This window comes from Pan paniscus, chromosome 10, assembly GCF_029289425.2.
Source record: "Pan paniscus chromosome 10, NHGRI_mPanPan1-v2.0_pri, whole genome shotgun sequence".
NCBI lineage: Eukaryota > Metazoa > Chordata > Mammalia > Primates > Hominidae > Pan > Pan paniscus.
Genome location: NC_073259.2, coordinates 40,298,090 through 40,323,867, shown reverse-complemented (window position 1 = coordinate 40,323,867; position 25,778 = coordinate 40,298,090). Strand labels below are relative to the sequence as shown.

The window sequence follows — 25,778 nt, the reverse complement described above, 5'->3', positions numbered from 1 at the left end:
GGGTTCAAGCAATCCTCCCACCTCGGCCTCTCAGAGTGCTGGGATTACAGTTGTGAGCCACCACACCTGGACAGAGCTTAGTTTTTAATTATAATTTGAGTTTGGGCCTAATAGTCTCCTTTGCTGTGGCCTCACTTTGTCCCTCAGTACAATAGACAGCATCATACCCTAGGACACTCACATTCATTACAGAAGGATGAGTCAGTGTTCCAGAACAACTAGAAATGTAACCCATGTCTCATGAAAATATAAGGAGAAAAGAAAGACTGAAATTCCTATCATTCCCTCTGGAGAGGCCAGGGGTAGTATCCAATGTTAACCCAGGCTGCTGTGCTGGAAACCGGTCTACCTGCAGACTGGATCCGTGTTAGTTCTTGCTACAGACTCTCCATTCCAGCTGAGTTCATTCTTCTGTCTCTCACACATGATGCTCATTGCATGTGCTTGTTCATACTTGCCTCCAAACATGTATACAGGCCAGTTTCCTCCTCTCCTACTCCAGGTACTGTTTCTCCATCCTCCCTGTCTAACTTTGTCCATTTTCTTTGTAGATACCCAGTCCTACCTGAGCTCACTTCCACCAGAAAACTTTCTTAATTGGCCTTACCTGGCTCCAAGGACTGTACTATTCTATAGTTCCTCAACATTGTATTATTTGCACTTATTTCTGTGATCTACTGTCTGCCTGTGTCCATGGAGGGATGTTGTGTATCTGTCTCAATGAGCCTCCTGACTGAGAGCAGAGCTATTACTGTCACCTTCTTCAGTGGATTAAAATCTCTTCTGTTAAAGGCCTCTCTCTTCTGAGAGACTTTACACTCTTCCTTGGTGTCCGTGGCAGTGGAGTTGTATAGGAGTAAATGAGCTTGAGAAAGACAGCAGCTTCCAAGATGGAGTCCATGTGAAATCTCATTTTCCTATAATAACTAGGACATTATTGATTCTCAAACTTCAGAAAATGAGTTGGTTATCTGGAAATTTCAAAGAAATATGGTGCATCTCTTAATTACCTGGTTTTCCAATATACAGATAATAAAATTAGAATTCTGTTGCTTGATCTTCAGAGCCCTCCACGGCGACAATAATATTGGGATCAACATTCTTTTACATAACCTAGACTGCAATCTCATGGGTCTACTTGAGTTTCTTCAACTTGTTCTATGCCTCCAGACCTTTGCATGTGCTATTCTTTCTGTCTGGAATGCCATCCTTTCCTCATCAACTTGCCAAGATCTGATCCTTCATTTAAAGCCTAGCTTAAAATCTTCTCCAAGATTACGTCCCAGATCGCTCTAGCGAGAATTATTTCTGACCCTCCTGCAACTATAGTGTCACATTGTTTGAGTCTCTATTATACTACTAGAATAATATTTACATATGTATTTATCTCTTTTACTATTTTGTAGGTTATGGGAAGGTGGAAATTGTATATATTTTTTTCTCTTCTTTTTTTCCTCCTTATTCTCTGCCATCTTGTATCAATTTGAAACTAACTCCCCCAAGATTGTTTATTTTCTAACTGTATATCCCTTTATATTCCTGGGCTTAACATAATGCCTTGCATAGGAGATGCTCAAGAAATATAAATTAATTTGGATAATAGAGCCAGGGTTTTTTTTCTTGTTTTCAACTTTTATTTTAGATTTCAGGGCTACACATGCAGGTTTGTTACAAAGGTATATTATGTGATGCTGTGGTTTGGAGTACAATTGAACCCTTCACCAGGAAGTGAGCATAATACCCAGTAGGGAGTTTTTCAGTTCTTAACCCCCTCCCACCTGTAAAGAGAGTTTACACTCTTCCTTGTTCTCCCATTTTTATGTCCATGGCAGCAGAGTTGTATAGCTTTATCAAGCTCATCTTCATTCCTCAGTACTCCCATCAACTACTCACTCTCCCACCATTTCAGTTCTCCTGACTTTCAACAAAGCCTTTTCATGCTAAGATAAACCTTCCATAGTTACCCTGTGTCATTTCTGATGGTCTGCACGGCTGTTCTGTTCAGTCCTATTCTTGTGCACTCAATCCTGTAGCTTCGTTCTTGCCAAGCTCTGGTCTATTATCTCCTCTTCCTCCTCTGGAAAGTCTGCTTTAACTAGCTTCCATAAATGTCCTTACCCCTCATTCTCCCAGCATTGATAGCGAAGATGGTACTCCAGCATTAATTCTCTGTTTATCTGTATCTTGTTTTCCATTGTACGGGAAACTTCCCCATACTGATATTCCTTTTCCTATTAACCAGAGTTCATATTCATCCCCATAGCCTCCAGTTCCTCTAGTCAGAGAAATCATTGACTGGCTTTCTCTTGCTTGGAAAGTCAACCAACTTTAGCAAGTGACAATAAAGAGAGATTTAGAACCTACTGACCCTCTCAATCCCTTCCTTGCCCTCTCAGGCCCCCCTTTCAACCTTTCCTTCCTTCCACAAATGCTGGCTGAGCCTGCGTTATGTGCTAGGCGCTGCTATAGGTTACCATGCTTCTCCCCTGTATAAAGCTTATACTCGATGCTCCTTCTGAATGGGAGTTTAGATATTGGTCTGATACTAGAAACACTTAATCAAATGCTCCCAAACAATGTCATAAGTGTGAATTCTGATGGAGTACAGAATTAGGATATCTCTTCTCTGTAAGCCATTCTCTCCATTCTTGAAGTTGCTATTCATCGTTGGCCCATCTCTCAGAACTTGATACAGAATAGTTTTTGTGTCTCATTCTGTGATGAGCAGTTAGTCCATCTCAAAAATAATTTTAGCGTTTACTGAAGAACCCCAAGGAGAGGAGTGGGGAAACTAGATAGTCTAATCTCCCACTGTCTCATAGAAACACATACATGTGAACTCACCTGCAGGCTTATGTAATTACATGTTGTTGAAACTAAATGGCTAAGTTAAACTGGAGTAGAGAAGTAATCTCAATTAGTTGCAGTTATAAGGGAAGACTCTGCAAGAAAAGGATTTGAGCTGGGTTTTGATGGGAGATTGTGGGAAGCAGTCTGTGAAGACAACACTCTAGGTGATGAGAGACATTCATTGTTCAGTCTGAGGCTTAAATGTGAGAAGAGTCAGGCTATGGGGGTTGGTGAAAGTGTTATCTTGGCTGAAGCATAGCTCTAAGTTGGAAAAGTCCAAAGAAATGGGTTTAGTGAGAAATTAGGATGAAATTGCTAGAGGACCTAAATGACCAACCTAGGATGTGTCTTCCTAGCTCAAGGCAGGGCCATAAATAGAATAATTTCAGGAGGGCTAAAATGTTTATTCTTCCCCTTAGCTTTTGAGAACAAGAGACTAAGGTTTCTGGGACTCTGACTTTATATGACTAAGGTGCTCCTCTCACATGAAGTAAAGCACAAAGACCAAGTATAATGTAAACCTAATGTTTAGATTTTTCTATAATATTGTTTAAATTTCAGTTGTAATTATCTGTCCAAATGGACTCCACACTTTGTTTTGCCTCGTTCTATTCTGGAATCATATGATGGCCTGCAGAATTTAACTTAACCAGCCACATGCTCCTTGCCTCATTCAGCCTACCCATTTTTTCTGTATGAGAAGGTTTCACAGTAAAGCAAAGAAACTTTTACACCTGGCATCTATCCCTTGACCTTTAACTTTCTGGAGTGACCTTACTTGAAGGAAGGAAATACCACCTAGAAACTGCCCCTGGATTTTTCCCAGCCTGTTGCACAGAGGTCTTCCAAACCTGGGTTATGCTAACTGATGGCAGAGGAGAAGAGTCCCAGCCCTAGCTTCCCAAATTTTTATGATATTTTCACCTTGAACCTCTGCTGGAATTTTCTCTGAAGCAGAAAGAAGAGGTGGTCACTTTTCAGATTGTTTATGCTTTTATACTTTTCAGATTATGAGGGGGAAATATTATAATGTGTCTACCTCTTCCCCTTGGCATATTTAGATTTAAAAGACAAAATATCAAGAAAGGAATTAATTTTGTAGAGAAATAATAAATAGAATTAGCAAAGAAGAACTTTCCAACAGCATGGTTTACTGAAGGAAACTGGGCAGTCCCTCTATCTGAGGATCTAGAAGAATAGGGTCAATTAGCATTTGTCTGCAGATTTTGAAGGCAGTGAAATGAATGAGAAGACTCTCCAAAGCTCTGTCTGCAGGCCAGACTCAGTGATATCAGAACGGGACATAGAGAGAGGAAGCAAGGGTGACTCAAACCCATCTTTTAAGGCCTCTCTTCCCTATGGTTGCGCACACCTCTGGTTTCTAAAAAAAAATTTTTTTTGCCTCATCTGCTTCAGAGATGGGTGGCTTTGAGGAAGTGAAGATAAAATTTATTCAACCTAGATGTGTAAATAGAATTTTGTGACCAATTTTGATATGACTTTTGTACCTAGACTTATAGCCAGGGGTGAATTTTCATACTGGCATAGGGTCAACTCTTTATTCCTGATTTGTGCACTATCCACTTTGTGGATTTTTGCAGACTCCATACTTCCACTGCCTTGGGTTTGACAGAAACACTGAGTCAGAGCAAGCATCAGGGATAGACACAAAGGGTGTGTTTGTATGTATGTGTATGAGTGCAGGTATCCAAAGATAAAGCAATGAGGATTTATTTCACGTCTCTTTTGTCTTTGTAACACTAATTACATTTGTGAACCTGTTTAATGGTGGCCTCTACTACTAGACAGTAAGCTACATACAAGGCTTGTGCACCATTGAATACTTAGCACTTAGCATAGGACTTGGCACATGGCAGACACTCAGCAAATGACAAAATCATGTGGCCTCTGCTCTCATCCACTGACTCAGATAATGAGAAGTGTCTCCTCCTCAGGGGCCAGGGGGATGCTCTGCTATGGCAAGTGGAGGAATCAGAGATGATCCATGGAGCCTGTGATATGATCTCCCCAGTGAGGCTGTCAGCCCTAGGGTAGATTCCTTGTTGACTATCCTCTTCTTATCACTGGCAGCATCTTATCACAATACTTGGGGCACGGGCCAGGGAGTTACCCAGGGCTGAGGATGGGAGGAGGTAAGTCCTGGCTATCAGGATAGACATCTTATTCCAGCAGCAGTTGTCCTAGATGTGGCCTGTTTCCCAGCCCACTGACCTTTAGGGCACAGTAGGGGGTTGGGAGCATGAGTCAGAGAGGAATGTGGGACTGGTTGCTTGGGAGTTTCACTCTCTGGGGAGAAGCTGGTTCCCCATGCCTATCAGTTTTCTAATGGCATCTCTAGAGGCAGAGTCTAGAAACAATTACTTGAAGGAGTCAGACGAAGCACCCACACTCTTTTGAACCCCTAGGATGTTGGCAGGAAGATAATAGATTTTAACAGGCACAGGACAGAAAATTATTGTAGAGTATTTCAATAGAAATCTGAGGCTGGGTACAATGGCTCATGCATGTAATCCCAGCACTTTGGGAGGCCAAAGCGGGAGGATCACTTTAGCCCAGGAGTTCAAGACCAGCCAGAGCAGTATAGTAGGACCCCATATCTACAAAAAACAAAAAGCCAGATGTGGGAGCACTTGCCTGTAGTCCTAGCTATTCAGGAGACTGAGGTGAGAGGATTGCTTGAGCCCAGGACGTTGAAGCTGCAGTGAGCCCTGTTCATGCCTCTGCACTCCAGCCTGGGTGACAGAGCGAGACCCTGTCTCAACAAAACAAAACAAAACACACGCACACACACACGCTCAAAAAAAAAAGAAAAGAAAAAGAAAGGAAAATTTAAGATATCCTCTTATCCATACTTCTGCCTCCATCCCAGATAAATACAAAATCTCTCTTTGAAGATTTTCTAAAGTGAGGGGATTCCACTGTTAGGTAACCATGGTAACCACTACACCACAGCACACTTATGAGAGCATTCCACTGTTAAATCTAGCTGAATGTAGCCTGCAACATGGAAGCCATGACCAGGACAGTGGAAGTGCAGTGTGAATTATCCAAGCAATCATTTCCTCATTCCTTGGGTGGGAGTGGGCAGACACGCCCAGGAGACCCTCACCCTGCCTCCCACGATGCTCTGCTTCTTCATACAGTGCACACAGTGGTGGGAGATGGCATCAGGGGCAGAGAGGCCCTCATTCTGGAGAGGGGACCTATGAATCTTGTAAATATGATGACATCAGCAATGACAGACTCTTCAGCCGCCTGGTAGTCTGTAATTGAAGCCAGGAATTCAGCACACGCTCAGACACACCCAGCCTTCACCATGGGTTCCCAGAAGCAAGTTCTCGCATAGCCACTAGGCTGGGAGGACCCTCACTTAACCAACCCTCCCTGACAAGCTCCAAGGCCTCAGAGTCGAATCCTAAATTTCCAAATTAGCAATAATTTTTTTAAAATTGCATGATGCTGAGGCTTGGGGTATGGATGATCCCTTCACCCAGGTAATGAGCATAGTACCCAGTAGATAGTTTTTCATTCCTTGCCCCTCTCCCTCCTTCCCCTCTCTAGTAGTCCCCAGTGTCTGTTGTTGCCATCTTTATGTCCATGTGTGCTCAATGTTTAGCTCTCACTTATAAGTGAAAAGATGTGGTATTTCGTTTTCTATTCCTGTGTTAGTTCACTTAGGATAATGGCCTCCAGCTACATCCATGTTGCTGCAAAGGACATGATTTCATTCTTTTTTATGGCTGCATCCAACTTAGCAATAATTTTTATCCCTCTCTGTTTTCATTCTCAACAGTGCCTAAGTTGTTCATGCTGGTTGTTCTCAGGTGTTTTAACCTCCCCAGTGAGTGAGATCCAAGATTCATGGCATTATCATGGGAAATTCTTTCATTTTGGTTTAACTGAAATTTGTTTTTGTTATTATCATCAGAGTCTAAAACTGATCAAGCCAGAAAACTTCTACACTGCTCTGAAGTCCCAGACAAATAGGCTGGAGATTTTTCCTGCTGTTCTCCACCTCTCTCCATAATGAGATGCTTTGTTTCCATGAATTGGCCCTGATCCAGACTTCTAGACTCTGTGACAGGACATTTCATCCCTCCCTCTGCCTCCAGGCAGGACTGAACTTAACTCATCCCAGGCTGAAGGGTGTCTCCTTCAGACCTTGTTTCAAGATTTCCTGACTCTTTGGCCTCTTTCAGGTAAAAGTGCACAGCTGATTGCCCCAGTGCCTAATCTTAATTTCCTAATGGCAATTCTAGCTCATTTCTTTTCACTGTGGAAAGGAAGATCCACATCTCCCTTATACCTTTCCAGCTAAAATTATCTCAGTTCTTTTATAATGCTTCTCAGATATTAATTTGATCCCATATCTTCTTTGTGCTAGAGGAGGAAAATTAGTGTTATATGAAATGCGCTCCATTATCTGAGTATTGTTGGCCTGAGCTAGTATTCCATATTTTTATCACTTTTGTTATTGTGCTCCTCACCAACATATCTCATTCTTTCTTTGCATGGAGACTTCAAATATCAGTTTTATCTACCTGGAATGCCTTTCCCTCTCTCATCAGTCTTGACCTTCCATTACTTCCAAATCCTGTTCCATTCTCCCTCTCTAGACGACGTTTCCTAACTCTGCATTTTCTGTGTATTCCTGATTCTTCTGAATCCTACTAGCGGCAATGTAAAGAACTTCATTCAGCTGGCCTTAAGATCTGCCCTTGCCTCACTCTCTCCAAGTATGAAGCATGGATGAGAAGAGTTCTGAGAGCTTGCAGGGAACCAGTAGCACAGCGTAGTGGGATGTATATAGCAAGTCAAGAACTTGGGAGTTCTAGTGTGGGTCTATAACCCTGTGCACCTCATAACCTCTCTGGCCTTTCCACTTAATCATGTATGGACAAGGAAGCAGTGAATTAGGCCATCTCGAAGAATTCTTTAACTTTAAAAATGTTGTGAATTTGTGCTTTCCTCTCTTTCTTGGTCTCTTTCAATATCATGGACAGAACTCTACAAGCAGAGAAATCACAGAATAGGAGAATATGAACTAAAAGGCATAGTTGATAGGGAAAAAACTTCATTTTAATATGGAGGTAGTGCTGGTCATAATAATTGGAAATTTGTAGTGAGAATGGGGGCAGGCTGCTGCACCTCCTTATCCTCTTGCAATCTTTTTTTTTTTTTTTTTTTTTTTTTAGACAGAGTCTCGCTCTGTCACCCAGGCTAGAGTGCAGTGGCACGATCTCTGCTCACTGCAAGCTCCGCCTCCCGGGTTCACGCCATTCTCCTGCCTCAGCCTCCCGAGTAGCTGGGACTACAGGTGCCCGCCACCACGCCTGGCTAATTTTTTGTATTTTTCATAGAGACGGGGTTTCACCGTGTTAGCCAGGATGGTCTTGATCTCCTGACCTCATGATCTGCCTGCCTCGGCCTCCCAAAGTGCTGGGATTACAGGTGTGAGCCACTGTGCCTGGCCTCCTCTTGCAATCTTACAAACATTGCTGTGATGTGTTTCAAAGAGTAAGGAGGCCAGGTGCAGTGGCTCATGCCTGTGATCCCAGCACTTTGGGAGGCCAAGGTGGGCCGATCACCTGAAGTCAGGAGTTTGAGAACAGCCTGGCCAACCTGGCAAAACCTCATCTCTACTAAAAGTACAAAAGTTAGCTGGGCATAGTGGCACATGCCTGTAGTCCCAGCTACTTGGGAGGCTGAGACAGAAGAATTGCTTGAACCCAGGAGGCGGAGGTTGCAGTGAGCCAAGATTGTGCCACTGAACTCCAGCCTGGGCAACAGAGCCAGACTCTGTCTCAAAAGAGAAAAAAAAGGTAAGGAAATGGAAGTGGCTCTGGCCTAATTTCTACCTCCTCAGCACAGTGGCCATCAGGCATATCCTAACAATATGCTTGTACTAATGTAAAAAGGTTGCTCCACCCTCATTCAAGTCACTGAAGGAAGATCCTACATTAAGTTCTTACTCATTTCTTTCTTGGGAAATTCCCAAGTCCTATGTGAGTAGAGAAGAACATTTCTATCTGGAGTCCAAAAGTCTTCATTTTCTAAATAGAACTTAAGTTTGTTCTATGATATGTTGGTCATTATGCTTCATAACAATCCCTGAAAATAAAGACTGTAAAAGAAGTAATTTATAAGGTTATGTGGTCTTGTGTGCGTGTGTGTGTGTGTGTGTGTGTGTGTGTGTGTGTATGAGATAGAGAGAGACAGAAACTCATGTGATTTGCACTGTGGACTAGAGGAGTCTTAGAGAAATGTCATACTGACCATGTCACTTACTCTAAGCAGGGATAGATTCACATGTTATTTATTTTGAATCACATTATCTTAAGCATCTGGACAACTTAGATTTTATTCAAAGCTGAAGAGCTAGAGGAGAGAGAGGAGGGAAAGTAAGTATAGGGTATTTATTAAATACCTACTGTATGTTAGGTATTGTGAAAGACTTTATATATCATATATACTCAACATAAGGTGAGATTTTATCTTCCCAAGCTACTTTCTCAGAAAAGAGGAAGTTATTTTATATTTGAATCCTTACAAAGTCTTATATTATAGGGTACTTTCTCAATTGCTTTTTAAGGAAGACACATTAGTCTGTAAAAGCAAAAAACAAACAACCTCTTCACCCCCAAACAAACAAAAAATAACCAGTGAGGGTTTGGATTACCTATAGAGGCCATTTGATGGGATTTTTTTTTTTAAGTGGACTTCAGTTTCTGGGAATGTGAAAGGCTTGGGCTGGGTTATTTGAATCAACATTCCTGCTGAAAATAGCTTTAAAATGCTGGATAAAATAGTTAAGACATCTTAAAAGCATGAAAGAGCCAACAAAATAGTAGGGAAATATCAGGTCAAAATCTAGTTGAAAGTGAAAACTCAAAGTGATAAGTGAAACAAAAAGGCTACTTTTAACCAGAAGGTATTTGCTGATAGAAGCAAACTTGCACTCTGGTTTTGATGGCTGGTCTGAGAACTTCAAACTCATGGCTGGCCCGAAGTTAGGAATCTAATAGGAGACTGACCCCATATAAAACTGAAAAATCAAAGAGTTATACCCTTAGTGTAAGGTGAAATAGAAGTAAACCTAGGCTGGGCATGGTAGGTCATGCCTGTAATCCCAGCATTTTGGGAGACCAAGGTAGGAGGATTTCTTGAGCCAAGGAGTTCAAGACCAGCCTGGGCAACATAGGAAGACCCAGTCTCTACAAATAACAAAATCAACTGGGTGTGGTGGCACACACTTATGGTTCCAGGTACTTGGGAGGCTGAGGCTACAGTGAGCCATGATTGTGCCACTGCACTCCAGCCTGGGTGACAGGATGAGATCCTGTCTCCAAGAAAAAAAGAAAGTAAACTTACCCCCTCTGCCACATCTCCAAGGGACTATAAGAAAGTTTCCTTGGTGCTGAGCAGAGCAGAAGGAAAAAGTCCAAGCCAGCCTGATTTGCAGCCCAAATTTATATCACCTAGGTAGTAAAAGAAAACCTCAAACCTTGAATTTAATTTTAAATGATTCCAGATTAGTATTTCCTTTGGGCACCTAGCAAAAGCAAAGGCAAATCCTCCCTCAATGAAGACCTCTTCATCCTAAGCCTCAAAAATCTCCACAAGTAATTCTTCAAAGGCAGTGAGCAAATAAGCACATAGGGAGAGAAGGCACCGTGAGTAAGAATCAGCAAAAACAACAGATAGCAGAAACAGATGCACAAAGACTCCAGAGATTGAAACTACCTGTCAGGCACATGTTAAAAAACAAGCCTGAAAATATTTCCGGGAATGTAAAAAGTGATCTAATGGATTTAAAGCAGAACCAAGTAGAATGATTCTAACAGCAAATTGGACCCAATTGAAGAGATAATTAGTAAATTAGGAGACAGATCAAAAGAAATCCAGAATGAAGCACAATGTGGTGAAAGTATGAAAATATCAAACAGAGTTGAGATATATGGAAAATAGAGGGAGAAGACCCGTATCAACCAATAATTAAGGTTCCAAAATCAAACAAGACAAAGAATAGAACAGAGGCAATGTTTGAAGAAATAATGACAGGATTTTCTTAAACTGATTAAAGTCACTCAGAAGCCCAGTGAATTCCAAGCAAGATAAATAAATAAAAAAAAAATCCAACCCTAACATATGAAACTACAGAACATGAAATATGAAGAGAAAAATAAGGAGATAAGAAAAAAGATAAAAATAAGAAAAATAAGGAGATAAGAAACTTCTGCTTCTGGTCACAAAGAAGTAACTGACATGAAACTTGTCCTTCCATCCTAAACAAGTGCTATATATATGAAAATATATATATGTGTGTGTATATATATATATATATTTACTGAATGGGTTTAATAACAGATTTGACACTACAGAAGAAAAGATAAATGCGCTTGAAGACATAGAAAGAAACCATACAAACGGAGGCATAGATAGAAAAAATACTGAAAAACAAAAAGAAGGCATTAATGACTGCAGGGACAATATCAAGTAGTTTAACATTTATGTAATAGGATTAAGAAAATTTTGATGGAATAATGGATAGCTTCCCTTCAATTTAATAAAAACTATAAACCTATAAATTTAAGAAGCTCAGTGACCCTAGGCTGGCTAAACATAAAGACAACTACACCAAGGCACATCATAATCAAATTGCTGAAAAATTTTAAAGTAGCTAGGGAAGATATACTAAATATAAGGGAACAAAGATAAGAATTATTAGACATGGTTTGTCAGCATCAATGTAAGCCAGGAGACATTGGAAGAACATTTTTTTTTTCACCTAGCAAATTAGCAATTTTTATTTCTTTGTTTCGTTTTATTTTATTTTATTATTATTATACTTTAAGTTTTAGGGTACATGTGCACAACTTGCAGGTTTGTTACATATGTATACATGTGCCATGTTGGTGTGCTGCATCCATTAACTCGTCATTTACATTAGGTATATCTCCTAATGCTATCCCTCCCCACTCCCCCGACCCCACAACAGTCCCTGGTGTGTGATGTTCCCCTTCCTGTGTCCATGTGTCCTCATTGTTCAATTCCCACCTATGAATGAGAACATGCGGTGTTTGGTTCTTTGTCCTTGCAATAGTTTGCTGAGAATGATGGTTTCCAGTTTCATCCATGTCCCTCCAAAGGACATGAACTCATCATTTTTATGGCTGCATAGTATTCCATGGTGTGTATGTGCCACATTTTCTTAATCCAGTCTATCGTTGTTGGACATTTAAGTTGATTCCAAGTCTTTGCTATTGTGAATAGTGCTGCAATAAACATACGTGTGCATGTGTCTTTACAGCAGCATGATTTATAATCCTTTAGGTATATACCCAGTAATGGGATGGCTGAGTCAAATGGTATTTCTAGTTCTAGATCCCTGAGGAATCGCCACACTGTCTTCCACAATGGTTGAACTAGTTTACAGTCTGGAAGAACATTTTTAAAGTACTGAATGAAAAATATGTGCCAACCTGAAATTCTATGTCCAGTTAAAATGTTTTTCAAAGTAAAGGTTAATAAAGACTTGTTTCCACACAAACAGAATCCGAATGAATACTGAGTGCTAAAGGAAGATTTTTAGGTTGAATGAAAATGATATTGAATAGAAACTTGGACTTATAAGAGTTTCAGAAATGGTAAGTATATGGGTAAATATTAAGACTTTTTCTTGTTTTTAAATTTTCTTTAAAAGTTAACAGGCTATTTAGGAGGTGGGCAGATCACTTAGAGCCCAGGAGTTCGAGACCAGCCTGGGCAACATGGCAAAACCCTGTTTCTGCAAAAAATACAAAAATTAGCCAGACATGGTGGCACATGCCTATAGTTCCAGCTACTCAGGAGGCTGAGGTGGGAGAATTGCTTGAACCTGGGAGGTGGAGGTTGCAATGAGCTGAGATGATGCCACTGCAGTCCAGCCTGGGTGACAGAGCGAGACGCTGTCTCAATAAATAAATAAATAAATAAATTTTAAATGAAAAAAAGTTTTAAAAAAGGATAACAAGTTATTTAAAACAAAAGAGAAAGCAATGTATTTTGGGGTTTATAACATACATAGCAGTAAAATGTATGACGATAATAGCACAAAGGAGATGGAAGCAAACTATTGTCCCTACTTTGTATGTGACAGGGTATATTATTTGAATATAGGCATTGATAGTTAAAGTTGCACAATATAAATCCCATAAAATAGTCAATAAAATAACCAAATGAAAAAGTATAGCTATCCTAAAACTTATTCAATCCAAAAGAGGAATCCTAAAACTTACTCAATTAATCCAAAAGAGGAAAGAGGAAACAAGGGATGACCGGACTTAATGTCGACTATATTGATAATTACATTAAATATAAATGGTCTAAACCTTCCAATTAAAAGCTAGAAATTGTCAAATAGAATAAATAAGCATGGTTAAACAATATGCTGTCTACAGGAAATGCATTTTAAATATTTAGATTAAAAGTAAAGGGTGGGAAAACAGGTAGCATGCAAACATAAACAATAAGAAAGCCGAAGGTGCTATATTAATCCCAGGCAAAGGAGACTTCAGTACATGGAATAGTAAGACAGATAAAGAGGGACATTTCATAATGATAAAAGGTTCAGATGATCAAAAGGAAATAACAATAATAATAGTAAATAATTGGCAAATTACAGAACATCAAAATACATGGAGCAGAAGTGCCATAACTATAAAGAGAAATAGACAAACTCACCATTAGAATAGATTTTAAACTCTGTTCTCTCAGGAATTGATAGAACAAGTTGTCATAATACCACTAAAGATTTAGAAGGCCTGAACAACTAACTAACCAACTTGATTGAGTCGTCCTTCATAGAACATTACCTGCGGTGATTGCAGAATACATGTTATTTTCAAGTATATATGGAACAGTCACCAAGATAAACCATTTTGACCATAAAACAAGCATTGCTAAATTTAAAAGGATTGAAATCATATAGAGTATACTCTGATCACATCAGAATTAGATTAAAAACCTAACCAAAAGTATATCTGAAAAATTCCCATATTTTAGAAAATTAAACATAATATTCCTAAATAGTCCATGAAACACAAATCACAAGGTAAAATAGAAAATACTTTGACTCTTAAAAAAACGAAGCACAATATTTTAAAATTTGTGAATGTAGCTACGGAAGTATCTAAAAGGAAACCTATATCTGTAAATGTTTTTGTTAGAAAAGAAGAAAGATCCCAAATCAATTATCTAAGATTCCATTTTAAAGACTTATAAAAAGAAGCACAAAATGAAGCAAAAGTAGAAGAATGAAATAATAAAAATTAGGGTGGAAATCACTGAAATAAAGAACAGAAAAATAATAGGTAAAGTCAACGATATGAAAAGCAGTATCACTGAATAAATTAACAAAATTGATAAACCTCTAGTTAGAAAGATTATAAAAAGCAAAGAAGATACAGCTTACAAATATCAGGAATGAAAAAAGGAGATACCATAGATCAACAGGCTTTATTTTATTTTATTTTATTTTTATTTATTTATTTATTTTTTTGAGACAGAGTCTTGCTCTGTCGCCCACGCTGGAGTGCAGTGGTGCGATCTCTGCTCACTGCAACCTCTGCTTCCCATGTTCAAGCAATTCTTATGCCTCAGCCTCCCAAACAACTGGGGTTGCAGGTGTACACCACCATGCCCAGTTAAGTTTTTGTGTTTTTAGTAGTGATGGGGTTTCACTATGTTGGCCAGGCTGGTCTTGAACTCCTGGCCTCAAGTGATACCCCGCATTGGCCTCCCAAAGTGCTGGGATTACAAGCGTGAGCCACCGTGCTTGGCCAATTCAACAGACTTTAAAGGCTAACAAGGAAATATTATGAACAGCCTTATGTTAATAAATTTGACAACTTAGATGAAATGGATAAATTTCTGAAAAACACAAGTTGCCAAAACTGACATATAAGTTGAAAAATGTGAACAACTCTAGCTCTATTGAAAAAACTGAGTTTATAATTTTAAAACCTTCCCTTGAAGAAAAACACCAAACCAAGATGGCTTCACTGGTGAATTCTATCAGACCCTGAATGAAGAAATCATACCAATCCTGCAAATTTCAGAAAATATGAGAGGAGGAAACACTTCATAACTCATTTTATGGTGCCAAAATTACTGTGACATCAAAATCATACAAAAACATCATAAGAAAATAAACGTGTAGTTTAATATCTATCATAAACACAGATATAAGAATTCTTGATATCTATGTATATATTTATTATACTTTAAGTTCTCGGGTACATGTGCACAATGTGCAGGTTTGTTACATATGTATATATGTGCCATGCTGGTGTGCTGCACCCATTAACTCGTCATTTACATTAGGTATATCTCCTAATGCTATCCCTCCCCCCTCTCCCCACCCCACAACAGGCTCCAGTGTGTGATGTTCCCCTTCCTGTGTCCAAGTGTTCTCATTGTTCAATTCCCACCTATGAGTGAGAACGTGCGGTGTTTGGTTTTTGTCCTTGTGATAGTTTGCTGAGAATGATGGTTTCCAGCTTCATCCATGTCCCTCCAAAGGACATGAACTCATCATTTTTTATGGCTGCATAGTATTCCATGGTGTATATGTGCCACATTTTCTTAATCCAGTCTATCATTGTTGGACATATGGGTTGGTTCCAAGTCTTTGCTATTGTGAGTAGTGCTGCAATAAACATACGTGTGCATGTGTCTTTATAGCAGCATGATTTATATTCCTTTGGGTATATACCCAGTAATGGGATTGCTGGGTCAAATGGTATTTCTAGTTCTAGATCCCTGAGGAATCGCCACACTGTCTTCCACAATGGTTGAACTTGTTTACAGTCCCACCAACAGTGTAAAATGTTCCTATTTCTTCACATCCTCTCCAGCACCTGTTGTTTCCTGACTTTTTAATGATCACCATTCTAACTGGTGGGAGATGGTATCTCATTGTGGTTTTGATTTGCATTTCTCTGATGGCCAGTGATGATGAGCATTTTTTCATGTGTCTGTTGTCTGCATAAATGTCTTCTTTTGAGAAGTGTCTGTTCATATGCTTTGCCCACTTTTTGATGGGGTTGTTTGTTTTTTTCTTGTAAATTTGTTTGAGTTCTTTGTAGATTCTGGATATTACCCTTTGTCAGATGAGTAGATGGCAAAAATTTTCTCCCATTCTGTAGGTTGCCAGTTCACTCTGATGGTAATTTCTTTTGCTGTGCAGAAGCTCTTTTGTTTAATTAGATCCCATTTGTCAATTTTGGCTTTTGTTGCCATTGCTTTTGGTGTTTTAGACATGAAGTCCTTGCCCATGCCTATGTCCTGAATGGTAATGCCTAGGTTTTCTTCTAGGGTTTTTATGGTTTTAGGTCTGACATGTAAGTCTTTAATCCATCTTGAATTAATTTTTGTATAAAGTGTAAGGAAGGGATCCAGTTTCAGCTTTCTACATATAGCAATCCAGTTTTCCCAGCACCATTTGTTAAATAGCGAATCCTTTCTCCATTTCTTGTTTTTGTCAGGTTTGTCAAAGATCAGATAGTTGTAGACGTGTGGTATTATTTCTGAGGGCTCTGTTCTGTTCCGTTGGTCTATATCTCTGTTTTGGTACCAGTAGCATGCTGTTTTGGTTAATGTAGCCTTGTAGTATAGTTTGAAGTCAGGTAGCGTGATGCCTCCAGCTTTGTTCTTTTGGCTTAGGATTGACTTGGCAATGCGGGCTGTTTTTTGGTTCCACATGAACTTTAAAGTAGTTTTTTCCAGTTCTATGAAGAAAGTCATTGGTAGCTTGATGGGGATGGCATTGAATCTATAAATTACCTTGGGTGGTATGGCCATTTTCACGATATTGATTCTTAGTATCCATGAGCATGGAATGTTCTTCCATTTGTTTGTGTCCTCTTTTATTTCTTTGAGCAGTGGTTTGTAGTTCTCCTTGAAGAGATCCTTCACATCCCTTGTAAGTTGGATTCCTAGGTATTTTATTCTCTTTGAAGCAATTGTGAATGGGAGTTCACTCATGATTTGACTCTCTGTTTGTCTGTTATTGGTGAATAAGAATGCTTGTGATTTTTGCACACTGATTTTGTATCCTCAGACTTTGCTGAAGTTGCTTATCAGCTTAAGGAGATTTTGGGCTGAGACGATGGGGTTTTCTAGATATACAATCATGTCATCTGCAAACAGGGACAATTTGACTTCCTCTTTTCCTAATTGAATACCCTTTATTTCTTTCTCCTGCCTGATTGCCCTGGCCAGAACTTCCAAAAGAATTCTTAATAAAATATTAACAGATTGAATCCAGCAAAGTCAGTTTAACATTTGACTATCAATCAATATATTTCACCATATAAACAAAAAAATGGAGACACCATGTGATCACCTCAGCAGATTCACAATAAGTACTTGACAAAATTCAACACTAATAATTCTCCAGACTAGAAATAGAAAAAAACTTTTCTCAGTCTGATAAGGAGCATCTACAGAAAATCTACAGTTAACATCATATTTAATGGTGAACACTTTCCCCCTAAGATCAAGAACAAGGCAAATATGCTCATTCCTACGAGTTCTGTTCAGTGTTGTGCTGGAGATCCTAGCCTGTAAACTAAGGCAAGAAAAAGAAATAAAAATCATACACATTGAAAAGAAAAAAGTAAAATTGTTTTTATTTGCAGGTAACATGATTGCATATATATATAAAATCCAAAGGAATCTAAAAAAAATCTGTTAGAACTAATAAAATTAGACATGTTGCAGGATATAAGGTCAACATGTGGAAAAAATCAATTGTATTCTCATATTAGCTATGAACAATTAGAAAATAAAAAGTTTAAAACTACTATCTATAATAACATCTAAAAATTCATGAAATATTTAAGGATTAATTTGACAAAGTCTGTGCAGGACCTGAACACTGAAAACAACAAAACACTGCTGAAGAAATTAAAGAAGACATAAATAAAGAGAGATATACCGTGTTTGCAAATTGGAAGATTTGGTATTGTTAAAGTGTTAATTCTCCCTAATTTGGTTATTAAAGAAACTAAATTTAGAAAGATTCCGTGCAATTTCAATAAAAATCCCAGCAGATATTTTTTGTAGATATCTACAAACTGGTTCTAAAATTCATATGGAAATGTAAATGACCTAGAATAGCCAAAACAATTTAGAAAAAGAATGCTTGGAGGACTTACCTGAATTCAAGATTGACTGTAAAGCTGTGGTAATCAAAACACTGTGATATTGACATAAAGATAGATAATGGGATATAATAGAGAGCCCAAAAATAGAGCCATACATTTAGTCAAAATTATTTTCCAATTTTTTATTGTGTAAAATACATATAACATAGAATTTACCATAACTATTTAAATGTACAATTCATTGGTTTTAGATAAATTCATAATGTTTGTTTTACCACCATCTCCATCATCCATCTCTGTAACTGCTTTCATCTATAAAACTGAAACTCTATACCCATTAAACAATAACTTCCCATTTTTCTTCTCCTCCAGCCCCTAGAAACTACCGTTCTACTCTCTGTTTCTATTATTTTGTTGGCCAGTTTTGGATAAAGGTGCCAAGGTATTTCAATGTAGGAAAGGATACTATTATAACAGATTATGCTAGAACAACTAGATATCCATCACAACAACAACTTTGACCCTTACCTCACATCATAGACAGAAATTAGTTTGAGATGGAGCAAAGACTTTTCTAGAATAAAACATAGAAGGAATCTTCACAACATTGGGATAGGTAAAAATTCCTGAGATAAGACACAAAAAGCAGGATCCATGAAAGTTTTAAAGTATGAATTTGATTTTGAAATTAAGAACTTCTGCTCTTTGAAAGAGACTTTTAAGCAAAGGAAAAGACAACACAAGACCATGACAAAAAATCTGTCTATCTATCTATCTATCTATCTATCTATCTATCTATCTATCTATCTATCTATGCCATTCTCCTCAGCCTCCCGAGTAGCTGGAATTAAAGCCACCTGCCACACCCAGCTATATATACCTATGTCTCTGACAAGGGACATGTGTAGTCCTTTGCACAGACAAAGAACTCTTTTTACAAGTCAACAATAACAAGGCAAACTAATTTAAAGATGGACAGAGGCTGTGAACAGGCTTCACAAAAAAGATATGCAAATGTTCAATAAATGCATAAAAAGTTGCTCACTACCTTTAGTCATCAGGGAAATGCAAATTAAAGTCATACTAAGATACCACTACACACCACTAAAATGGCTCAAAATAAGAAGACTGACAATAACACATGTCGATGAAAATATGGAGCAACTGAAACTCTCATACACTTCTGATGGGAATGGAAAATGGTACAATCACTTTGGAAAATAGTTTAGCAGTTTCTTGTTAAGTTAAACATACACTTGTAAAAATCCAGCAATTGGCTTCCTAGGTTTTTACCCAAGATAAATGAACACATATGTTCCCACAAAGACTTGTACACAGGATGTTCATAGCAACTTTATTCACAGTAGTTAAAAACTAGAGACAACCCATATATCCATCAGGTGGCGAATGATTATACAAAGGGTGGTAGGTACATATAAAGGAATACTTTTGAGCAATAAAAATAATAAATTACCAATACATGCAACTTTAGAACACTGGAGAGCATTTATTCATATTTGAGTTTCCTCACATCCTTTATATGTTAGTCTATTAGGGTTGTTATCTTTTCTTATTTATTAACATGAGAATAAATAGAAATAATAGAATAGAGTAGGATAATAGAAGTAATAGGATAATAGAAAATGGGTATTTTCTATTCAGAGAATGGTTCATGACCAGCAATATTGGCAGTACCTGGAGCTTATAAGACATGCATAATCTTGGATCCTGTCCTGGACCTACTGATTCAAGATCCACTTTTAAACAAGATCCCCAGTTTTTTCAAATGCATACTAAAGTTTGCAAAGTACTGGTCTAGGTAAAGTCTTTTATGAAATTTAGATATTACAACTTTTTTTTTCCAATCTACCATCTTTCTGTTAATTTTACTCAGGCATTCTTCATGTTCTTTATTGGAAACAAATTCTTATTTGATGAAATAATATTTACCAAAACTTTTTTATTTTTTCACCTTTTCTGTTTCTTATTTGATAGACGGAGTTTTTAGAAGTTCCTATGGTTTTTCCCTTGACTTAATAGCCATATTCTTGTTATTTACCCCTTTACTATTTCTTAAATATGGCATTATCTCAGATCCTAACAGGACAAGTTCTTTAGCATTCTGTTGGATCTCTTGTTTTCCATAACTCATTCCTCTATCATGTTGCTATTGTCTGGATTTTTAGTTTATAGTTTCACAGGTATACCTTTTTTATTTTGTTTAATTCTAGCTTTTTAAAAAACAATAAACTTTATTAAAATACTTAATCACCCTTCCTTTCCATGTCTCCTTACTGGGTTACTTTTATTGGCGCGATCTTGGTTCACTGCAACCTCTGCCTCCCCAGACTCAAGTGATTCTCCTGCCTCAGCCTCCTGAGTAGCTGGGACTACAGGCATCTACCATGCCCTGCTAATTTTTGTATTTTTAGTAGAGGCAGGGTTTCACCATGTTGGTCAGGCTGGTCTTGAACTACTGACCTTACGTGATCCACCCACCTCGGCCTCCCAAAGTTCTGGGATTACAGGTGTGAGCCTTTTTCCTCTCAAGGCACGGCCTTTTTCCTCTAACTCTTTAAAGATTCTACTCCATTGTTTCTTTCATCCTATGTTCTATTGACATCTAATGTCAGCTTGATGCTTATTCCTTAATTAGTAATCTACTCTTTCTCCCTTAAAATTCTCTATTTGTCTTTGATATTCTTAAAATTCAGTGTAATGTATTTAATTGTGCATTTTTGCTATCTGTTTTATTTGGCCCTGTATGAGCCCTTCCAATCTAAGGTCTTTCGTCTTTAATTTTGGAGAGTGTTTCTTCTTTGTTTCTTTAAATATTTTCTCGTCCACTTTTCTCTCCTGGGGCTTCTATTGTTAGATTGTTGGACCTGCTATTTCTAACCTTTATAGCCTTTAGATTTTCTTTAAATTAAAGAAAAAAAACTCTCTTTATTCTTTCCTGCTACCTACTGTGGAAGCCTGTTCTTTATAACTACTCATCTTTGAATGAGATAAGTTTTCCCTGTATCACTATTCATAGGAAGACTGAGTGGTTGAGAGCTCAGAGTTCCAGGCTAAGAGAAATTTTTCTTATGTCTCAGGTTTATTTATGAATTTTTTCCTTTATATTTCCCCAGCCAATGGATATAGGTTGCTGTAGGACTAGTCGAGAGGCAAGGTTTATCTTCTCCCTCCATCACACTGCTTTCTGAAAATACGCTTGTTTGTGTAATTCCTTCAGCCCCACTTTTGTTTCTCTGAAGCAAAGTAGGTCTAGGAAAGCTCTTGCTGCAAGCCTATACACCCTGCTGTGAGAGATTTTGGTTTTGTATTGAAGATGTGCTCCTAGAAGCAGTGTACCTACTGATTCTTTACATCTGCAGCTGGGTGCATCCTCTCTTCTCCCCAGTCCTGTTCAAGGCTACTCCTTTTGATGCCTTTCTATCTCTCTCGGTTCATCTTTCTTGTAGCTTCATTGAAGATTTCTCATTCTCCTTGTCATTTTTTTTAATTTTTGGTGATTTACAAGAGGAGAAAAGGAATATGTCATTTTTATACTGCCATCTTCATGTTGCCGTCTTCGAACAGGAAGTCTAAGCCATCTTAGAAATTCTTGTATTTTCAGCTTGTAGCAATTATTTCACGGTAACAAGTTCTATTAGTCTGCTAACTGAATGTAAAACAGTTTATTCATTTGTTTCAAAATGTGCCTCTCTTGTTCCATTATTTCAGGATTGGCAAATACTATATTTACCCACAGGATAGCCATCTTGAATTTAAATATTTTCACTATATCCTACCCTCCAAATTTTATCTTTTTACATAAAGATCACTATTGTCATAAGCCAGCCACTCAATCCTCTTCCATGGGCTATCTCTAACTTTATTATGTGTCTTAAAGAGAAGAATCTAAAACTGAGTTCATTATCCTATGTGTGGCCACACCATTGTCTTGTACAAAGTCACCCCTGAATATTGGTTTGTGAGCATTCTAGTATTCCTTGCTGCCAATGCCAAAGAGCAGAGCTCTGCCCTCCAATGACAGACGACAGTGATATTTAAAAAATAAATCAATGAAAGTCATTCCTTGCCTTCTGGAATCTCCCATTCTAAAGTCTAGTTTAGGAAAGTTCTCTCTCTCTCTCTGATACACACACACACACACACACACACACACTACCACCACCATCACCAACAACAATAAAAGACTTAAGAACACTTAATAATGTGTAAAAAGTGGCAAAGTAGCAAAACGAAACTATATTTGTAACTGCTGTGGAATCACAGAGCAGTAGCATTGTCACTGTTGGGTTAAGGGAAGTCTCCCTGCAAATAGGAAGTTTTACGTGGAGTTTAAACAAACGATAGTTTAAGTCATTGCTGGGCAATTTATTAGCTATATAATCTTGAGCAAAATGACTGGTCTTTCCAAAAACCAGTTAACTCTGTCATAAAATAGTATCCGCCTCAAAGAGATTTTTTAAGTTAACTGAGATGACACATGCAAAACCCTTAGCACAATGCGTGGCACATAATAAGTATTCAGGAAATCTCAGCTATTATTATTTTTATGAGGAGAGAAATTGAGTTACTGCAGAGGAGGTGAACATTTTTGGCATGAAAGCCTGAGGTTTTGCATGAGGATGTCATGTATGAAAGAGAGGAAGTAGAGTACATAAACCAGAGAAGAGATTCCATTTAGAAAGCCATTAGATGGAGGTGTGGTGGTGGGTGGGAGTGGTGAGGAGAGGGAGCTGTACAAACGATGAATTAAGGCCAAGTGGAAGAGCTTTAATTTGATATGATGAACAACAATAGCTACCGCATAACAGGGGGATCCCGTGAAAGCAGCTTTCACGTATTCCCTGGGTCTGCATTCCTCAATAAAGTATTATCACATAAATTTTTACTTCTGGCTTTAATTCTTAGGGAAACCTGGCCAAGAAAGAAGAATAAACTCTATGAAATACTACGATGGAGGAATGAGGACTTGGTAGTGGTGTAACCATGTATGGCAAAGATTAGGGGGAAGTTTAAAGATTAGCTCCAAGTTTGTGGGCCCGGGGACCTGGGGATAGAGGTGGAGTGAAGGTAATTTTCATAGTGGTGAGGAAAGGGGGAACTTAAGAATCAGCCCTAGTGCTCCTTACAGTATGAGAGGGGCTTGTCTATATCCCAAATATATGGTTTAAAAGTCTCTGGGTCTCCTGGGTTACAGTCCTCACCCTGTATCCCCTTATCGCTCTTTGATAGGTCTACATTTAATATGAGGTTGGGACAATCTGAGTGTGACCCTTAACTATTTTATGGCATAAGGTTTAATAAAGAGGAATCCAGTCAGGATGACAGACTTATGAAATCATTTTCCAAATCTTTATTTTAATATATAGTTTAACAACAGAAAAACCTAAACACAACACTATGAGTTATTTTAGAAAAAAAAAAAAAAGCAGACTAAAGTAGCAAAGGCATTTGTCTAAATTGGCTGTAATGAGACCAAAGAACCCTTCTAAAGCAGATACAAAAACAAAAGCAAGGACTGGAGTGTGAAGGAGAAGGTTTCTCTGGGAAAACATTTGAAAACCTTTATTTCCAAGCCTACCAATCAATAAATATTATCCCCCATTGTGAATGAACCCCATATGAGGCTCTCTGCAGGTGGATACTAAAGAAACCCTAGGCATCAGACATATTCTCAGAGAACATGAAATGTGGTAGGAGGTATAGGCCTCATGAGAATAAACTAAATCAGGATATTTACACAGATCCATCAAGTCCAGTACAGACTGAAGTATGCAGCTGCTATCCACCCAAAGTAGCTCAAATCTTACATGCTCAAAAGTAGAACTCACCTGCTCTTTCTTTTGTAGTTCCTATTTCAGTTGGAGGCATCCAGTTGCTTGTGCCAGAAACCTGGTTACCATTCTTGACTCCTTCTTCTTTATCATTATTTGAATGACCAAATACTATCGGCTTTAACCCAAATGTTTTTCAAATCTGCCTCTAGGGGAGGCAGCCTGTGTAAACAGCAGTGTAGGCTAACATTATTCCAGCTTAGATATCTGTGGGGAGGAATCTCTTTAGACTCAAATTTCTTTTCTAAGTGAGTGAAATACAATGACTGTCAGACCTAACAAAATCAGGAACTTGTCTGCACCCTTCCATCTCTGGGAAATTGACATGGACTCCTAAAGATTGCTGTACATGTCAAACCAAATGGCAGATAGAAAAGGTGGGGCCTGTTGGGGGGTAGAGGCAAGGGGAGGGAGAACATTAGGACAAATACCTAATGCATGCGGGGCTTAAAACCTAGATGATGGGTTGATAGGTGCAGCAAATCACCAGTCACATGTATACCTATGTAACAAACCTGCATGTTCTGCACATGCATCCCAGAACTTAAAATAAAATAAAATAAAATAAAATAAAAGGTGGTTGAGGACCCAAAGAACCCTACATAATGTCAACAGAAACACATTTTATTGGACATTCTTAAGTCTTCCTATGACTTGGTACTGCATGTGCTAATCTTGGGAAAGTCAGCTGCCAGAACTTTGGGAAGCAGAAAATTGGATACATGAGCTTGATTATTCAAATAAATGATTTGATACCTAAATTATCTGGATAATTGCCTCCTTATGGTCTAGGACAACCTGACCCCCCATACTCCTAGAGCCACAGGAAATCTGAGAGTCATAATTGCCTGTGGGAATCTAAATAGAGTGTCTGAGGGGATGTCTGCAGAGTAGGAAATGAAAACCGACTGTTCAAAGTGGCAAATGAGTAACGTGTTCATTGTGACAGGTAGAAAATCAGCCCAGGCTGGGAGTAAGTCAGGGGAGTAAATTTTGGTTGGTGTCTGACAATTTCCTTATCCTATTTTTTAAACTTTGGTTGATTCATTCCCAAGTAACCCTCACCCAGTGTTAGTTTCTTGTTTATTCTATGCTCACATAGCACCAGGGGACTGTCTGTACCACATATTTGCACTTATTTATATGCTGCTTTGTAAATGTTTTTAAGCCCTTTTTCTATATGTGTGCCATGTTTTCTGAAGTGGTTTTATGTTCTCTGATGTAGTCTCCTCAATAGTCATTTCCCACTTTCCTCTCATCTGCATTTTACAGCTCTGTTCGTTTGATGTTGTCTCATAAAGACCTCCATGTAACTTCTTAATACCTTTATCTACACTTTGCCCTCCTTCTGCTGTTGAGTAAAAGTATGAAAGTGATGCTGCATGTGCAGTCAAGATATAGTACACCTGCTATTAGGTTTCCGCTTTACAATGATCTGCTTTAAGACAACAACTTGAGCAACTCTGCATCTAAAAGCCTGGATTCCTTGTGCATACTTTGTGTCATTGTCCATGATGCACAACAAGCTGAGCCCCTTCCTGTTCCCACATAACAACATGGACTTTGCCCTACTCTGCTTGGAAACTCCTTTCCCCTTCTGCACTTGGGAAGTCAGCAAGAAACTCATGCTTCAAACCCTAGCTCAGAGGGTTGAGAACCTAGCTCCTCTCCCAGGCAAATATTCACTCATCTCATCTGCTCCCAGAATACTTTTTACAAACATTTTCTAAGGCCTATGCCCATTTTATAATTTTGTTTTGTTTTCACATCGGTCTTCACCAAAATGCATACTTCAAGACCACAGCTTATTCATTTTTATAACCATATTACCAAATACTGCAGCTGTCACACAATGGATACTCATAAAATATTGGAGAATAAATATTCAGGGGATAAGTTCGTGTGT

General features: G+C 38.4%; 1 long non-coding RNA gene across 2 annotated transcripts in view; it reads left to right on the top strand.

The window, feature by feature from the left end:
• LOC129393503 (uncharacterized) overlaps positions 1-25,778 on the top strand; it is an 81,750-nt gene that overhangs the window by 13,613 nt on the left and 42,359 nt on the right. The window contains exon 3 of one of the 2 annotated variants that reach the window (XR_008620406.1): positions 12,425-12,518. The exons of the other annotated variant lie outside the window; for it this stretch is intronic. This is a non-coding gene — a long non-coding RNA (uncharacterized LOC129393503). The remainder of the gene's footprint in view (positions 1-12,424; positions 12,519-25,778) is intronic. 2 annotated transcript variants of the gene reach the window in all.